Raw genomic sequence first — 15,410 nt, forward strand, 5'->3', positions numbered from 1 at the left:
TCCGAATATCCATAGATGGAGTATCTAATGCCATTAAATACTTGATTCGTTTACGTACTATTTGTGTGACCCTACGGGTTCAGTCAAGAGTAAGCTGTGGATTAATATCATTAATTCCACTTGAACTGAAGCGGCCTCTAGCTAGGCATTCAGCTCACTTGATCTCACTGAATTATTAACTTGTTAATTAATACTGAACCGCATTTATTAGACTTAACATAGAATGCATACTTGGACCAAGGGCATTATTTCCTTCAGTCTCCCACTAGTCTTCCCAAAGTAAGTATCTATGCAAATGATTATGACATTGCCATGTCCACATAGTTCAAGAAACAGAACTACTAGTCATCTTGCATTCTAATCGTCTAACGTTTTCTATGCGTCCAATTTTATAGAAAACTCCGACTAGGGACCATTTTCAACTTTTGACATTCAAGTTCACTTGATAGACATTTCTTAGTCACAGGACTGGTCCTGACAGTCTATCTTGAATATATCGTCAAATTGAAGGGACTCATCATTTAATACTAAACCAAGATTAAATGGAATATGAAAATTCATTTCATATATGATAAATGTTCAACCCCAATGTTTTACAACCATGGGCCTCTAACCCATCTTTAAAACATTTCATGGAATTCAAAGCTATGCTTGATTTCCAGTGCTACAACGTGAGTGTTGCTTCTCACTTGTTGCATAGGTTTAGTTATCATGCTTTGCCAATCTTAACATCCTTTTCATCGAATGTTCTTTGAGATATGATGATAAGATCTTTTCGAGTTTGTTTATTATGTGATCTAGTCTTTCTTACTTCGATGGTGGTTTTACTCATTTTGCAATGAAGAACCATCAAGTTAGCAGACGTTTTTCTTGCTTCAAGAGTGGTTCTACGCATTTTTCAATGTAGAACCATCAAGCCAGCAGATAGGTGATCTACCCAAGTTCAGTGAAGAACTTTAAACAACCCTGTTTTATTGCTTCTTAGGCAATAATTACTTTTACTTCAACTGTATAGGTTGCTAGTGATGCTTTGTTTGGATTTACCTATCCAAGCAGTTCATAGATATGTGGAAGACTCTCCAACTATATCTTAGAACATAGAAATTATTATTTTAATTTCCCACGCAACAACTCATGGTCTCCAATCCATGTTGCCATTTCAAAACACGATGCTCTATAGCTCGTCCTTATCAATGGTTAACTCCAAAGGGTCTTGCTTGATACTTTGCCAGTGTTTATGCGTGTAGCATAAATATTTAGCATATCTTTATTTCCTTGAATCAAGAACTATTCCTATGTACCATTTCAAGTACCATAAGTATTCTTGATCTCAATCTAGTTGATCTTCACTTAGATCAATAGAGATTGGTATATGTTCGTCATGCCTAAAGTCATACGATACGTTTTTGGCGATCCTCATATTATATCATACATGATAAATTCTTTTGCAGAATATTTCCCAATTGAATTCTATTCATGTAACTTTAGCTTATCTAGTTTCAGTAGATACTAAATTCAGCTGAATTCTTTGACATATAATATAGGTTAAGAATCTCATTTAGACTCTTTGATGTTTAACTTAGTAAATGCTTATACATAGTTCAAACATCCTTTACTTAGATTTATTCGCATGGGTCGAATATCTCCAATGGAGACTTTCGTGTTTGATTTAGTAAATGCCATTACTTAATCTAAAACAATGTTATAAGATCTTTGTAAATAGATCTTAATACCCAATATGTACTAAGTTTCGCCATGGTCCATTATTGATGAATAATTTCAAATCTAAGTCATTAGCATTTGAATGTTATTTCACAATAGAGAGATATGTGTGTGATACACATAGGACCAAATAAGTTTTTATGTACTCCCACTAAACTTCTTATACATCTATAAGAATCATGTATATTTTATGAAACTAAAATGCTTATTAGCTTCACTTAAAATACAGTTCCAATTCCCAATTGCTTGCTTAAATCTGTACTTAGATTTTATAAACTAGCTTTCCTTTTCAAGCATTTATTTGGATCCACAAATTCTATGACATACCATGTACATATTATATTCCAACATTTGATTGAGGAATACGTTTTGTCATCCAATTGCTATATGTACCAATATGCAATCATTGCTTGAATTATAGACTTAAGCATTACGATTTTGCATGAGGTTTCAACACAATCCATGCCATGAATTTGCTTGTAACCTTTAGCAACTAATCTCGCTTTGTGTGTGAACACAATTTCATGTTTGATGGTTTTTATCCTTAAAACAAACTTGCAACCAATAGGTGTGAACCTATTCTTGCAAATCAACAAAATTTCAATTTTGTCATCAAAACATTGAGTATGTTTTATGGCCTTTAACCAATTAAACATATAGTCTATATATGGCCTCTAACCATTTTAGGGAATCTATATTTCGTCATAGATTTCTTACAAGTCACAAACTCATTAATCTATATGATAATAGTTTGACTGCAAGTTGTAGGTTTCTTCACTATTTAATAGAAGAATCTCATAGTTTCATTGACCTGATCTCTATGTTTCTTCACTATCTAATAGAAGAATCTCATAGTTTCAGTGACTTGAATTCTATGCCTACTTGGGTATAGAACATCAAACAATAGAATATCAACAGGCACTTTGAGAGTCCTTTGAATATTCTATTCTCTTTGAAGCACTTGTAGAGTCTTCTAAGAGATGTCTATTCTTTAAAGCCACTTCTAAAGTCCTTAAAGAATAAGTTCGGATTTTCTGAAGCACTTCTAAAAGCCTCCGGAATGTCCGTTTATGTTTGTTGTTCGCCTCGAAGACTTTCGAGGTCTATTTTCTCCCACTTGTCATTTTGGAAACGAATCTCCAAAAGGACATTATTTCGAGCAAACAAACATTATGTTCTCAAAAATTCGTGGTAGAAACAATACCCTTGTGTCTCATTTGAATAAATCATAATGAAACATATATCTAGACTTGGGCCTTAGTTTGTTGAATAACAAACACTAAGCTCCCACTGAGTTTAGCAACTCTTTAGATATATATAATTGAAAAGATATCCTGAAATTACTTTTCAATAGCTTTGACGAATTTGGTTTAGTTTGGTGGTAGTTGAGCATTTTGTTTTAGAAATTATAGGAAAAGTTTTTATGATTCATCATTAATCGAATCAAGTACCAATTGACTTCGATTATTCCAACTAAGATATGCCATATCTTATGGACCTAGATTGTGAAATTACAACACACAATCATTGATGATCATATTTGGTCTCAAGTAATCATCAACATGATCTAACCTAGATCTTTATGATTTCTTGCCAAGTGGATTTTATACTTCTGAATCTTTGAACTAGCCAAACAGATTCAACTTATATCACATTTGAGTAAATAAACCAATATTCACTCAAATCCATGTGAAATAATAAAGTCATAAAATATTTCTTTAGCTTTGAACTCTATTGTCTAGGCGTTCTAACAATAGTTCATATCTTTTGTTACTTTCAACAAGTAAGACTAGTCGTCTTAAATTGATCTAGAAATCAATGAACTTTCAAAAGTCCATCAAAATAGAGCTTTTGAATGTTAATTTGTTGATATGGTCTAAGCAACAATGCCAAAGATTAGTGGAACTCAAATCAAGGGGTTGATTTGAACCTAGTAAAGTTCTTTAAAGAGTTGTTTGTTTTAATCAAGCATATTGACTCAACCTGTAATTGACCATTTCATTCAAATAAACAAACAAACATTGTTTTTGTTTTTCTTGAATGTGAGTCTTTCTGTGTTTGAAAACAGAAATTTAGGTATGTTGATTATGGAACAAAATAGCCATTAAGTTCCAGCCTTTGAAAGGACTTAAAACAAACTAGATGACCCTACAACTAATGTAGCATTGCCATGCTTCATTTCCCACTTGTAGGTCATTAGTGTATCCTAGCTTCCATTGTTTGAGTTATTACCGAAGTAAGAACCTCAAGCGGTATATGATACCAAGGAAGTTTGATTGCTAGGTCACTTCTCTTTAAACCTAAACTTATAGGTAGAAACGGAATCGTAAATTCCTTTCATTTGTTCCTCGTTTTCCTATTTCTTGTACCCTTTCTTATAGTCTTAAGAATTGAATTATTTAGTGTTGACTTTTATACTTTGTTAGACATGTCCAATGTCACCCCAATAAGGTTCTTACCATTTAATTTATGTTGAATATTAAGTTTCAACTAGATGATCTTACCAGAAGCTTCTAAAGTTCTCTAAGCATCGATCTATTCGAATGTCTAGGGACTAGACTCATTCGAGAATTAAATGGACAAAGATATTAGGTTGTTAACCATTGGTAAAGCTGAGCGTATTAGACTCAATGCTTTATGATCTCAAAACTACAGTGTATTTTGAATTCACAAGCACCAATTGGTTTGCCATTTGATTTTGATGTTCGAAAACAACCATAAAAGTCGCTATAAGAAACGTACATTTTAAATTGCTCACTTTCTCTCATTTCCGTGAATCGTTCTTGGATTCACTACCAATCGAGGAAATTTACTGTTACCTTTCTAAAAGGATTTACTGCAGTGCAAGATATTTAATTATAAACAATAATTAAGACATACATTGAAGCATGCAAAGTCTAAACATTTATCATGAGTAATAACTTGAAAATTAAAGCAATCATGCAATTTTAACAAGTTATTAGCATTTTATTCGAATTTATTGTTCCGGCAGGTGTGAATAAAATGATTCCAAGATCCTAAAATCATTGAAGAATTAAGCACAGTTTGTCGACTTAATCCTAAAACATCTTAGGTAAGCAAAAGCCTTTTGCTAATAGTCTAGAAACTATTCTTGGTTGATAGGTACGTCTAAGAACTTATTAGGTAAACCTATCGATTTTGCCACGACATAAAAGGACTCCTTACTTATATCGTTGAGTTTCACCAAAACTAACATGTACTCACAATTATTTGTGTACCTTGCCCCTTTAGGACCAATAAGTAACACCTCGCTGAGCGAAAACTATTACTAGATTGATGTAAAGGATATCCAAGCAAGTGTATATTTTGGCATGGCACCTTTTAACTCAATTTTTAAGTTTGGAACTTAAGGCTCTTACTATGTTGGTTAGATTTTAAGTGAACTAAAATCCTTAATCATGCAACATAATCAAGCTTTTGATCTCATGCATTTTAAGACATATTTAAAAGCAATAAATAACTTAAAACATGCATAAGATAAATGTGATCTAGTATGGCCCGACTTCATCTTGAAGCTTTAACTTCAAAGTCCGTCTTGAAAATCTCTGTGGGAGGCACCATTTTCTTCAAATAGGATAAGCTATAATTAAAACTAATTACAACTATTTGATGGTACGCAGACCATATTTGAATTGAAAAACAACTTTGGTACTTTAGACCAATTACATTCAAATTAATGGTACGCATACCATATTTTCTATCCTATTTGGGCCATACTAGTCACTTCATAACCTGCAAAACAGTACATATACAATATATACCATTCACCCATTCATTATCATGAATGGCCCACATAGCTGGTTAGTAAAACACATTATGCATCACGTAAACATTTGCAGCAATTAATCAAGGGCACCAATAATCTACCAATTATTCAGTCCTTATTAATTCTAATCAAGTTGTTTTAACCTTAAGGATTTGTAGACCTAATCAAGAGTTTTATGACTAAAAGGGCTCCCACTCAAACCAATAAATTCATATGCTTTACTAATTTTAAACATAAAAATGTATTTCAAGTCCAACCGGAAACATACAAATTTAATTAAAATTTAAAGCTCATATAAATTTATAATTGAATCCAACAAGTTTAATTTAATTTCAGTCGTATTTAAATTAATTCATGATTTTAATTTTAGTAAAATAATTAGAATAAATAAAATTTATTATAATTACAATATTCAAAATTAAAATCCAAGAAAATAATTTAAATTATTAATTTTAAAATTAATTAAAATTACGTAAACTGAAAAATTTCAGATTAAACATTCAAAACGATTTAATCGTAACGCAAACACCCTACGCATCGCACGCCCATGGGCCGCACGCACACAGCCATCGCTGGCCATGTGCGCGCAGCCCATGCGCTCGTCGCATAGCTGCTGCATCTACCATCGCAAGCCATCGCACGCTATCGTGCTCGCTGCGCGCGCGCCAGCGCTCGACGCACGTGAGCCATCGCTCGCTGTGCGCGCTCGCCAGCGCTCGCTGCGCGTGCTCCATCGCTCGCTGTGCGCGCGAGCCATCGCTCGCTGTGCGCGCGAGCAATTGCGCGCGATCAATCGCTGGGCGCAGCGCTCGTGGCACGCGAGCTTGCGCACGCTGCGCGCGAGGCTGCGCGCTCTTGCGCGAGGGAGTGCGCGTCGTGGAGCAGCTCGCTTGCTGCCCGCACGCGACTGCCTTGGCTTGCCTTTCGCCCATGCCCATTCGTCCATAGCTCGTGGCCCACGACACAAGGCAGGGCTGCTGCCTTGTGCTCGTGCACCATGCCTTGCTCATTGCATTCGTGCCGCACGGGCGACGAGCTCCCTTGCTCGTCGTCGCATGCCCGCACTATACAACACCCCTTAAGGGTAACACGAAGCGTCCATTGCTTTGTGCGTGCAAGTTATATGAACGAATCGCATAAAATTTAAAATTTATATTTAAAATTAATGACAAATTAATAAATAATATTAATTTCATAATTTTAGGGCGAAAAATCGAAAATTTATTATTCAATTGATTTCCGATTGTCATGGATTCAAGTCTAGGTCATAAAAATTTAAAATTTATCATAAATTTACAATTTTTATGGTGGTTTTTAATCATAGGTTTCTAATTAAATTATAATTAATTATGAAAATCAAATTAATTCTAAATTATTCTAATTTTCAACAAATTAATCATAATTACAAATTAGATTGCATAATTAACAAGGCTAGGCATTCAAACTTGTTAAACATATACAGTAGGTCAATCAAAAATTCAAGATTTATCAACAAGAATCGCAAATATTTAATTTAACATCTTAAATTTACGAAATTTTGCATTCGAAAAACTAAAACCTTCGAAAAGTCATAGTTAGGCTTCGAATTTGAGAATTCTGCGTTCGGCAGAAAAATATTATTTTTGTCAAAATTTTAGAATGCCTTTTACATGCGGAATTGACACAAAAATCACTCAATTTGGATGAGTAACGAAGAAACTGCCAAAAAACTGCGTACGTATAATTAAATAAACGCAATTTGCAATTAATTAACAATTACGAAAATTAATCACCCCTTTTAATTCTTGCAAATTTGTAATATTTAACCATGTTCATGCAATTTAGATTATGAAAATAATAAGGGGCTCGTGATACCACTGTTAGGTTATGATACATATGATAATACATAAATCATGCGGAAACAACCATTAAGCCAGGAATACATATTATTTACACATAATCATATAGCATAATTTAGATGCATACTCTTTGTTGCGTGCCTTCCCTAGCTGCGCCCGAACCGAACAAGAACAAGTCTTTAGGACTCCAAGTGTCGTCCCTCCGTAGATAGTCCACAGCACGTCCGGATCCGCCTTAAGATTGACCAACTAGAATCGCCCTTAAGGTACTAGAATTTTCGGCACTCTTAGGTAAGAAATATGACTGAATTTTTCTCTCAAAACTCACTTTGAATACTTGAATTAATCTCTTGAAAAATATGTGACCCTAGGCACGTATTTATAGAGTTATGGAAAGGGAATTGGAATCCTAGTAGGATACGAATTAATTAAACTTAGAATCCTACAAGAACTCTAATTAATTAATTTATCCTTTTAGGAATAGGAATTTAATCATATACTAATTCTAATAGTTTTAGGAATCATGCATGAACACAAATTCACACACACACGGCAGCCACGAGGGCCGCCCATGCGTGCGTGCGAGCAGCAGCCCACACAGCGAGGCCATGGCCTTGGCGCGCGCTGGGCCTGCCTTGCGGTGGGCCTGGGCGCTGCCTTGGCTGGGCGCGCGTTTGGCTGGGCGCGTGTTTTGCTTGCTGGGCGATGACCCGACTTCGTGCTGGGCCTTCGTCCGGCAGGCCTCGTCCGATGCTAATTCGTACGATACGATTCCGATTAAAATTCCCGGTTCCGGAATTCATTTCCGATGCGAACAATATTTAATATTTCCGATTCCGGAATCAATTTCCGTTTCGAACAAATATTTAATATTTCCGTTTCCGGAATTATTTTCCGATTCCGATAATATTTCCGATTCTGACAATATTTCCGTTTCCGGCAATATTTCCGATTCTGGTAATATTTCCATTTCCGATAATATTTTCCGATACGTACCATGTTTCCGTTTCCGGCAACATCTACGACTTGGATAATATTTATATTTCCGATACGATCCATATTCCCGTTTCCGGCAATATCATCGTTTCCGGAGTATTCATTTCTTGCCTGTGACGATCTCAGCTCCCACTGAAACCAAGATCCGTCGATTCCGAATATCCATAGATGGAGTATCTAATGCCATTAAATACTTGATCCGTTTACGTACTATTTGTGTGACCCTACGGGTTCAGTCAAGAGTAAGCTGTGGATTAATATCATTAATTCCACTTGAACTGAAGCGGCCTCTAGCTAGGCATTCAGCTCACTTGATCTCACTGAATTATTAACTTGTTAATTAATACTGAACCGCATTTATTAGACTTAACATAGAATGCATACTTGGACCAAGGGCATTATTTCCTTCAAAAATATACCGGCATCTGTATTCCCTCCCTTTCTGTCAGTAGAACGGCACTCAACGAGTGCTCGGACACAGCGAGATACATGTACAAAGTCTCTCCTAGCAAGGGGCTAACAAGACGAGGCAAGGTATGCAAGTGCTCCTTTAAACTGACCAATGCCGCCTCGGCCTCGTCCGACCATTCAAACTTGGCCTTCTTTTTGACAGACCTGAAAAAGTAGTGGCACTTGTCTCCAGCCCTGGAAAGGAATCTGCCCAGGGCGGCCAAGCAACCTGTGAGCCGCTGGACCTCCTTCACTGTCTTTGGTGAGCTCATATCAATTACTGCCTGGATTTTGTCTGGGTTGGCTTCAATTCCTCTTTCATCAATCAAGAAACCTAAGAATTTGCCTGCCGTCACCCCGAACACACACTTCTTAGGGTTCAACCTCATGTTGTAAGCTCGAATAGTCTCAAATGTCTCCTTGAGATCAGTTATATGCGCCGCCCTCAGCTTACTTTTTACGATCATATCGTCAATGTAAGCTTCAATATTCCTGCCGAGCTGCTTGATGAACACAGTGTTAATAAGACGCTGAAAGGTGGCCGGTGCATTCTTTAAACCAAACGGCATCACCTTGTAGCAGTAAAGGCCTTGTTCAGTAACAAATGACGTTTTTTCCTGGTCGTCAGGCCACAACGGAATCTGGTGAAACCCTGAGTAGGCATCCATAAAGCTCATCATAGCATGCCCTGCTGTAGAGTCGACGAGCCGGTCAATCTTGGGCAGTGGGAAGCTGTCCTTTGGACATGCCTTATTGAGGTTGGTGTAGTCAACACACATTCTCCAGGTACCATTAGGTTTTTTGACGAGGACCACGTTAGCAACCCAATCGGGGTACTGACTAGGCCTGACGAACCCAGCCTCCATCAACTTTTGTATTTCCGCGGCTGCCGCCTGATTTCTATCTTCCCCATGGTTCCTTTTCTTCTGACGAACCGGTTTGAAGTTTGGGTCCACATTCAGCTTATGGACGGCTACAGCAGGGTCAATACCCGGCATTTCGTCCACTGTGAAAGCAAAGATATCTTCAAGTTCTCTCAAAAGGTGGACCAACTCTGCCGCCAGCGGGTCGTCAGGAGAAATCCCGATGGGCACTACTCTGTCAGGTTTATCTGTGTTTAATACCACATTGAAATGGGCCCCAACAGGCTCTGGACGTCTCTCTTCCATGTGCCCTGCTGAGATAGTTAATGTTTCTTTGACGACCTTGTGTTGCGTGTCGCCACATTTTCGTTTGTTGCTCGATGTCCCTTTCTCTTCACCCGTCCCCCATGCTTCTGGACTCAAGGTGGTTAGGTAGCAATCTCTAGCTTGTTGCTGGTCACCATGTATAGTGCTGACGCTCCCATCGTCACAAATGAACTTAAGAAGCATCAGATGAGTCACAATGACAGCCTTTGCCCTGTTCAACGTGGGACGCCCCAAGATGATGTTATATGCCGTCAGATCTTTCACCATGAGAAAACGGACATCCATTTGCCGAGATTCCTTTTTATTTCCCATCCTCAGAGGAAGGGTAATTATGCCGACTGGGTGGATGACACTACCTTCGAAGCCTATAATGGGATAGTGGATTTTCTCAATCTTTGAGGGATCATGTTGCAGCCGATTCAAGCACTCTAGACTAATTATGTCCGACGAACTTCCTGTATCAACCAAAATACGCCTAACCCTTAGGTTAGCAACTTTTAACTCAATTACCAAAGGATCGTCATGTGGGGTGGAGATTTTCCCACGGTCGGCCTCGCCGATTTCAACTTTTGGAAACGGGTCAACTGTGGCCTTGCCGGACAGCATCACTTGCCCAAATCGCTTGGCATAATCCTTCTGGCCCCGCATGGTCGGCCCGCCGGCGGCCAATCCTCCTGAGATGACTGCCACGCACTCTGGGTCGGTACGATTCCCATCTTCCTCCGAGGGAGGGGATTTGTTTTTCTTGTAGAAGGGTTTGCCAGAACCTCCCGTGTTCCTGCTGATATAACTTTTTAAGAACCCCTTGGTGGCTAGGCCATCCAATGCCCTTTTCAAGCTCTTACATTCATTGGTGTCATGCCCAATGTCACTGTGAAAGTGACAGTACAGTTTGGGGTCCCTACTTTCTGGTGGCGACTTCATGGGAAATGGACGATCAATGTCATATTTGGACCCGACGTCCATCAGAATTGTGTACATGTCTGTGTTATACTCGAATCGCTCCCGATCATAAGTTCTGGGCCGTTTCTGACCTGCCGCTCCGGGGGCCCTGTCTGACTCTTTTGCAATAGCCCACGTCCCGTTAGGCCGGTTCTTCTTTTCGAATTTCTCCTTTTTTGCCGCTAGCTCGGTGGTATCACTTCCTCTGGGGTCTTTCGGGACGCTGCAAATCTCTGTTGCATGAATGAAGGCCTCGGCCTCATCCAGCACTTCTGCCATTGTTCGGACGCTTTTCTTTACCAGATCAAACTTGAAAGAGCCCTTTTTAAGCCCTCGAATGAAGTTATCGAATGCAACACCATCTGGCAAATCCGGAATTTGCCCTGCCTCTAGATTGAATCTCTTCACATAACTCCTCAGGGACTCGTCCTTCCCTTGCTGAATCCTACTCAGATGCATGCTCGTCTTCTTCTCTTCCTTGTGAGCCATGAACCGAGTAGAGAACAATAGCTCGAGCTCCGAAAAAGAGCGAATAGTTCCGGCTGGAAGTCTCTCGAACCACTTAGAGGCTACTCCTTTGAGTGTGCCAGGAAAATACTTACACCAGGTTGAGTCAGTTGTTCCTTGGACATACATGTGATGCCGGTAAACCAAGAGGTGCATGTCCGGATCTGTGGTACCATCGTAAGCATCAATGTTGGGCGGCTTGACTTTGGGTTCCCTCGGGGCTCTCATGATGGAGTCTGCAAAAGGAGTGGTGTGCCCTAGGGCCATGTTGGACACCCCCTCCTGAATGTGATATACAGGGTCTTGACGCCTTGAGTAGGGTAGCCGCTGGGAGGACTCGCGTCCGCGAGTTTGACGGGTTGGACGGGTGGCCCCTGGACGCGACTGGCTCAGATGCGTATAAGTTGGATGAGGGAGAGGTCTATCCGGCATGACGGGGGTTGACCCAGTGCCAGAAAGTTCAGACTCAGAGTCAGGCAACTGCTCTGCGCGTGGCTGCTCACGTCCTCGGGACGTTTCTCCGATCAGCCGCCGTGGCATTCGGCGTGGTAGGTAAGACATTGCCTGATTGGGCTGACTTGTTGGCGGCTGTCTCCTTAGGTCCTCGCCTATCAGCCTGGTCCAGACATTTGGGGGGCGCAAAGAAAGTGTTGGCCTATTGCTTGCCGGCCTCTCATGATTTGCAGCCACAGCAGTGGTGTAGATCAGCATACTCTTCTGTACCTCAGCATTAACTGTCTTTCCCACATCAGCTTGGAACTCAGCCAAAATAGCCCGAAGAGCACCCACAGAGACAGGCATATCAGGGTTCTCCTCTATTACCGTATCCACCCGAGGATCCAGGTGTCCTCCAGGAGGGGTGCGATTGGCCTGGTCGTCCTCCTCGCTGAGCACCTCTACCTCGGCAGTGTGACGAGGGGTGTGCCCGGCCGCAAATATACGCGCGGCATCTTCGGTGATTCTTGTGGCCGGCGTATGATGTTCAGTCGGCATTTCTCTTTCGAGGGGTGGCCGCTCTACTCGCGTAGGCCGCCCAGCATCGTTGTCCTGTCGTTGATCTTCCATGTTACCGTATCTCCCCACAGACGGCGCCAAATGTTGTGGGGTTTTTCCGGTGAGATACCTTGGAGGTTTCTTGGTAACTTTTAAAGATTAAACAAGATTGTATTTTTATAGAGAGAGAAAGTAGAGAGAAGGCAGAGCAGCAATTGCTCTAGAATGTATTGATTGTGACCCCTTTTTCTAGGGAAGTGGGAATATTTATAGTACTAGGTTTTTGTGGGAATGACCTAACATTCCCCTTACATGATTGGCTGGGGAATGGGAGGAGGACACGTGTCCTTTCTCCTTACAATTCTCTGGTCCCTTTTAGCAATAGTGGGCTATTTGGGCCTATTGTGCTTAGTCATTCACTTGGGATACATACTAATTAATCCCTTTTCCAGGTATAGGTTTTATACGTACATTTATACACACTTAAATACATACATTGTAGATACCTAGATTAATACTCATGCCCCGGAGTAGACTTCGTATGATTTCTGCTTAGGGGGCGCAATACGTGCCAGGTGTCACATCCTCATTGGTACACGAAGGCACGGTAATTTTGCCCACAACACTAAGTACCTTAAGGGCGATTCTAGTTGGTCAATCTTAAGGCGGATCCGGACGTGCTGTGGACTATCTACGGAGGGACGACACTTGGAGTTCTAAAGACTTGTTCTTCTTCGGTTCGGGCGCAGCTAGGGAGGGCACGCAACAAAGAGTATGCATCTAAACTATGCTAAATGATTATGTGTAAATAATATGTTTTCCTGGCTTTATGGTTTTTCTGCATGATTTATGAATTGTCATATGTATCATAACCTAACAGTGGTATCACGAGCCTCTTATTATTTTCATAATCTAAGTTGCATGAACATGGTTAAATATTACAAATTTGCAAGAATTAAAAGGGGTGATTAATTTTCGTAATTGTTAATTAATTGCAAATTGCGTTTATTTAATTATACGTACGCAGTTTTTTGGCAGTTTCTTCGTTACTCATCCAAATCGAGTGATTTTTGTGTCAATTCGGCATGTAAAAGGCATTCTAAAATTTTGACAAAAACAGTATTTTTCGGCCGAACCCAGAATTCTCAAATTCGAAGCCTAACTATGACTTTTCGAAGGTTTTAGTTTTTCGAATGCAAAATTTCGTAAATTTAAGATGTTAAATTAAATATTTGCGATTCTTGTTGATAAATCTTGAATTTTTGATTGACCTACTGTATATGTTTAACAAGTTTGAATGCCTAACCTTGTTAATTATGCAATCTAATTTGTAATTATGATTAATTTGTTGAAAATTAGAATAATTTAGAATTAATTTGATTTTCATAATTAATTATAATTTAATTAGATACCTATGATTAAAAACCACCATAAAAATTGTAAATTTATGTTAAATTTTAAATTTTTATGACCTAGACTTGAATCCATGTTAATCGGAAATCAATCGAATAATAAATTTTCGATTTTTCGCCCTAAAATTATGAAATTAATATTATTTATTAATTTGTCATTAATTTTGAATATAAATTTTAAATTTTTATGCGATTCTCTCATATAACTTGCACGCACAAAGCAATGGACGCTACGTGTTACCCTTAAGGGGTGTTGTATAGTGCGGGCATGTGACGACGAGCAAGGGAGCTCGTCGCCCATGCGGTACGAATGCAATGAGCAAGGCCATGGTGCACGAGCACAAGGCAGTAGCCCTGCCTTGTGTCGTGGGCTGTGTGCAATGGGCGAATGGGCGAGGGCGAGAGCAAGGCACGAGCAGTCGCGTGTGGGCAGCAAGCGAGCTGCGCCACAGCGCGCACTGCCTCGCGCAAGCGTGCGGAGCCTCGCGCGCAGCGAGCGCAAGCTCGCGTGCCACGAGTGCTACGCCCAGCAACGATCGCTCGCGCGCAGCGAGCGCTGTTGTGCGTGCAACGAGCGCTGCGCCCAGCGATGGCGTGCGAGTGCTTGTTGCGACGTGCGACGAGCGCTGCGCCCAGCGATGGCAAGCAGCTCGCTATTGCAACGTGCGACGAGCGCTGCGCCCAGCGATGGGCTGCGGTAGCATGTTCGTGCGTCGAGCGCTGGCGCGCGCAGCGAGCACCATGCGTGATGCCTTGCGATGGTGAGCAGCAGCGATGCGACGCAGCGCGCAGGCTGCGCGCACATGGCCAGCGATGGCTGTGTGCGTGTGGCCCATGGGCGTGCGTTGCGTGGGATTGTTGCGTTGCGATTAGATCGTTTTGAAATTTTAATTTGAAATTTTCAGTTTACGTAATTTTAATTAATTTTAAAATTAATAATTTAAATTATTTTCTTGGATTTTAATTTTGAATATTGTAATTATAATAAATTTTATTTATTCTAATTATTTTACTAAAATTAAAATCATGAATTAATTTAAATACGACTGGAATTAAATTAAACTTTGTGGATTCAATTATAAATTTATATGAGCTTTAAATTTTAATTAAATTTGTATGTTTCCAGTTAGACTAGAAATACATTTTTATGTTTAAAATTAGTAAAGCATATGAATTTATTGGTTTAAGTGGGAGTCCCTTTTAGTCATAAACTCTTGATTAGGTCTACAAAACCTTAAGGTTAAAACAACTTGATTAGAATTAATAAGGACTGAATAATTTGTAGATTATTGGTGCCCTTGATTAATTGATGCAAATCTTTATGTGATGCATAATGTGTTTTACTAACCAGCTATGTGGGCCATTCATGTTAATGAATGGATGAATGGTATATATTGTATATGTACTGTTTTGCAGGTTATGAAGTGACTAGTATGGCCCAAATAGGATAGAAAATATGGTCTGCGTACCATTAATTTGAATGTAATTGGTCTAAAGGACCAAAGTTGTTTTTCAATTCAAATATGGTCTGCGTACCATCAAATAGTTGTAATTATTATAGCTTATTCTATTT

Source organism: Spinacia oleracea, chromosome 4 (assembly GCF_020520425.1).
Source record: "Spinacia oleracea cultivar Varoflay chromosome 4, BTI_SOV_V1, whole genome shotgun sequence".
In the NCBI taxonomy this organism is placed as follows: domain Eukaryota; kingdom Viridiplantae; phylum Streptophyta; class Magnoliopsida; order Caryophyllales; family Amaranthaceae; genus Spinacia; species Spinacia oleracea.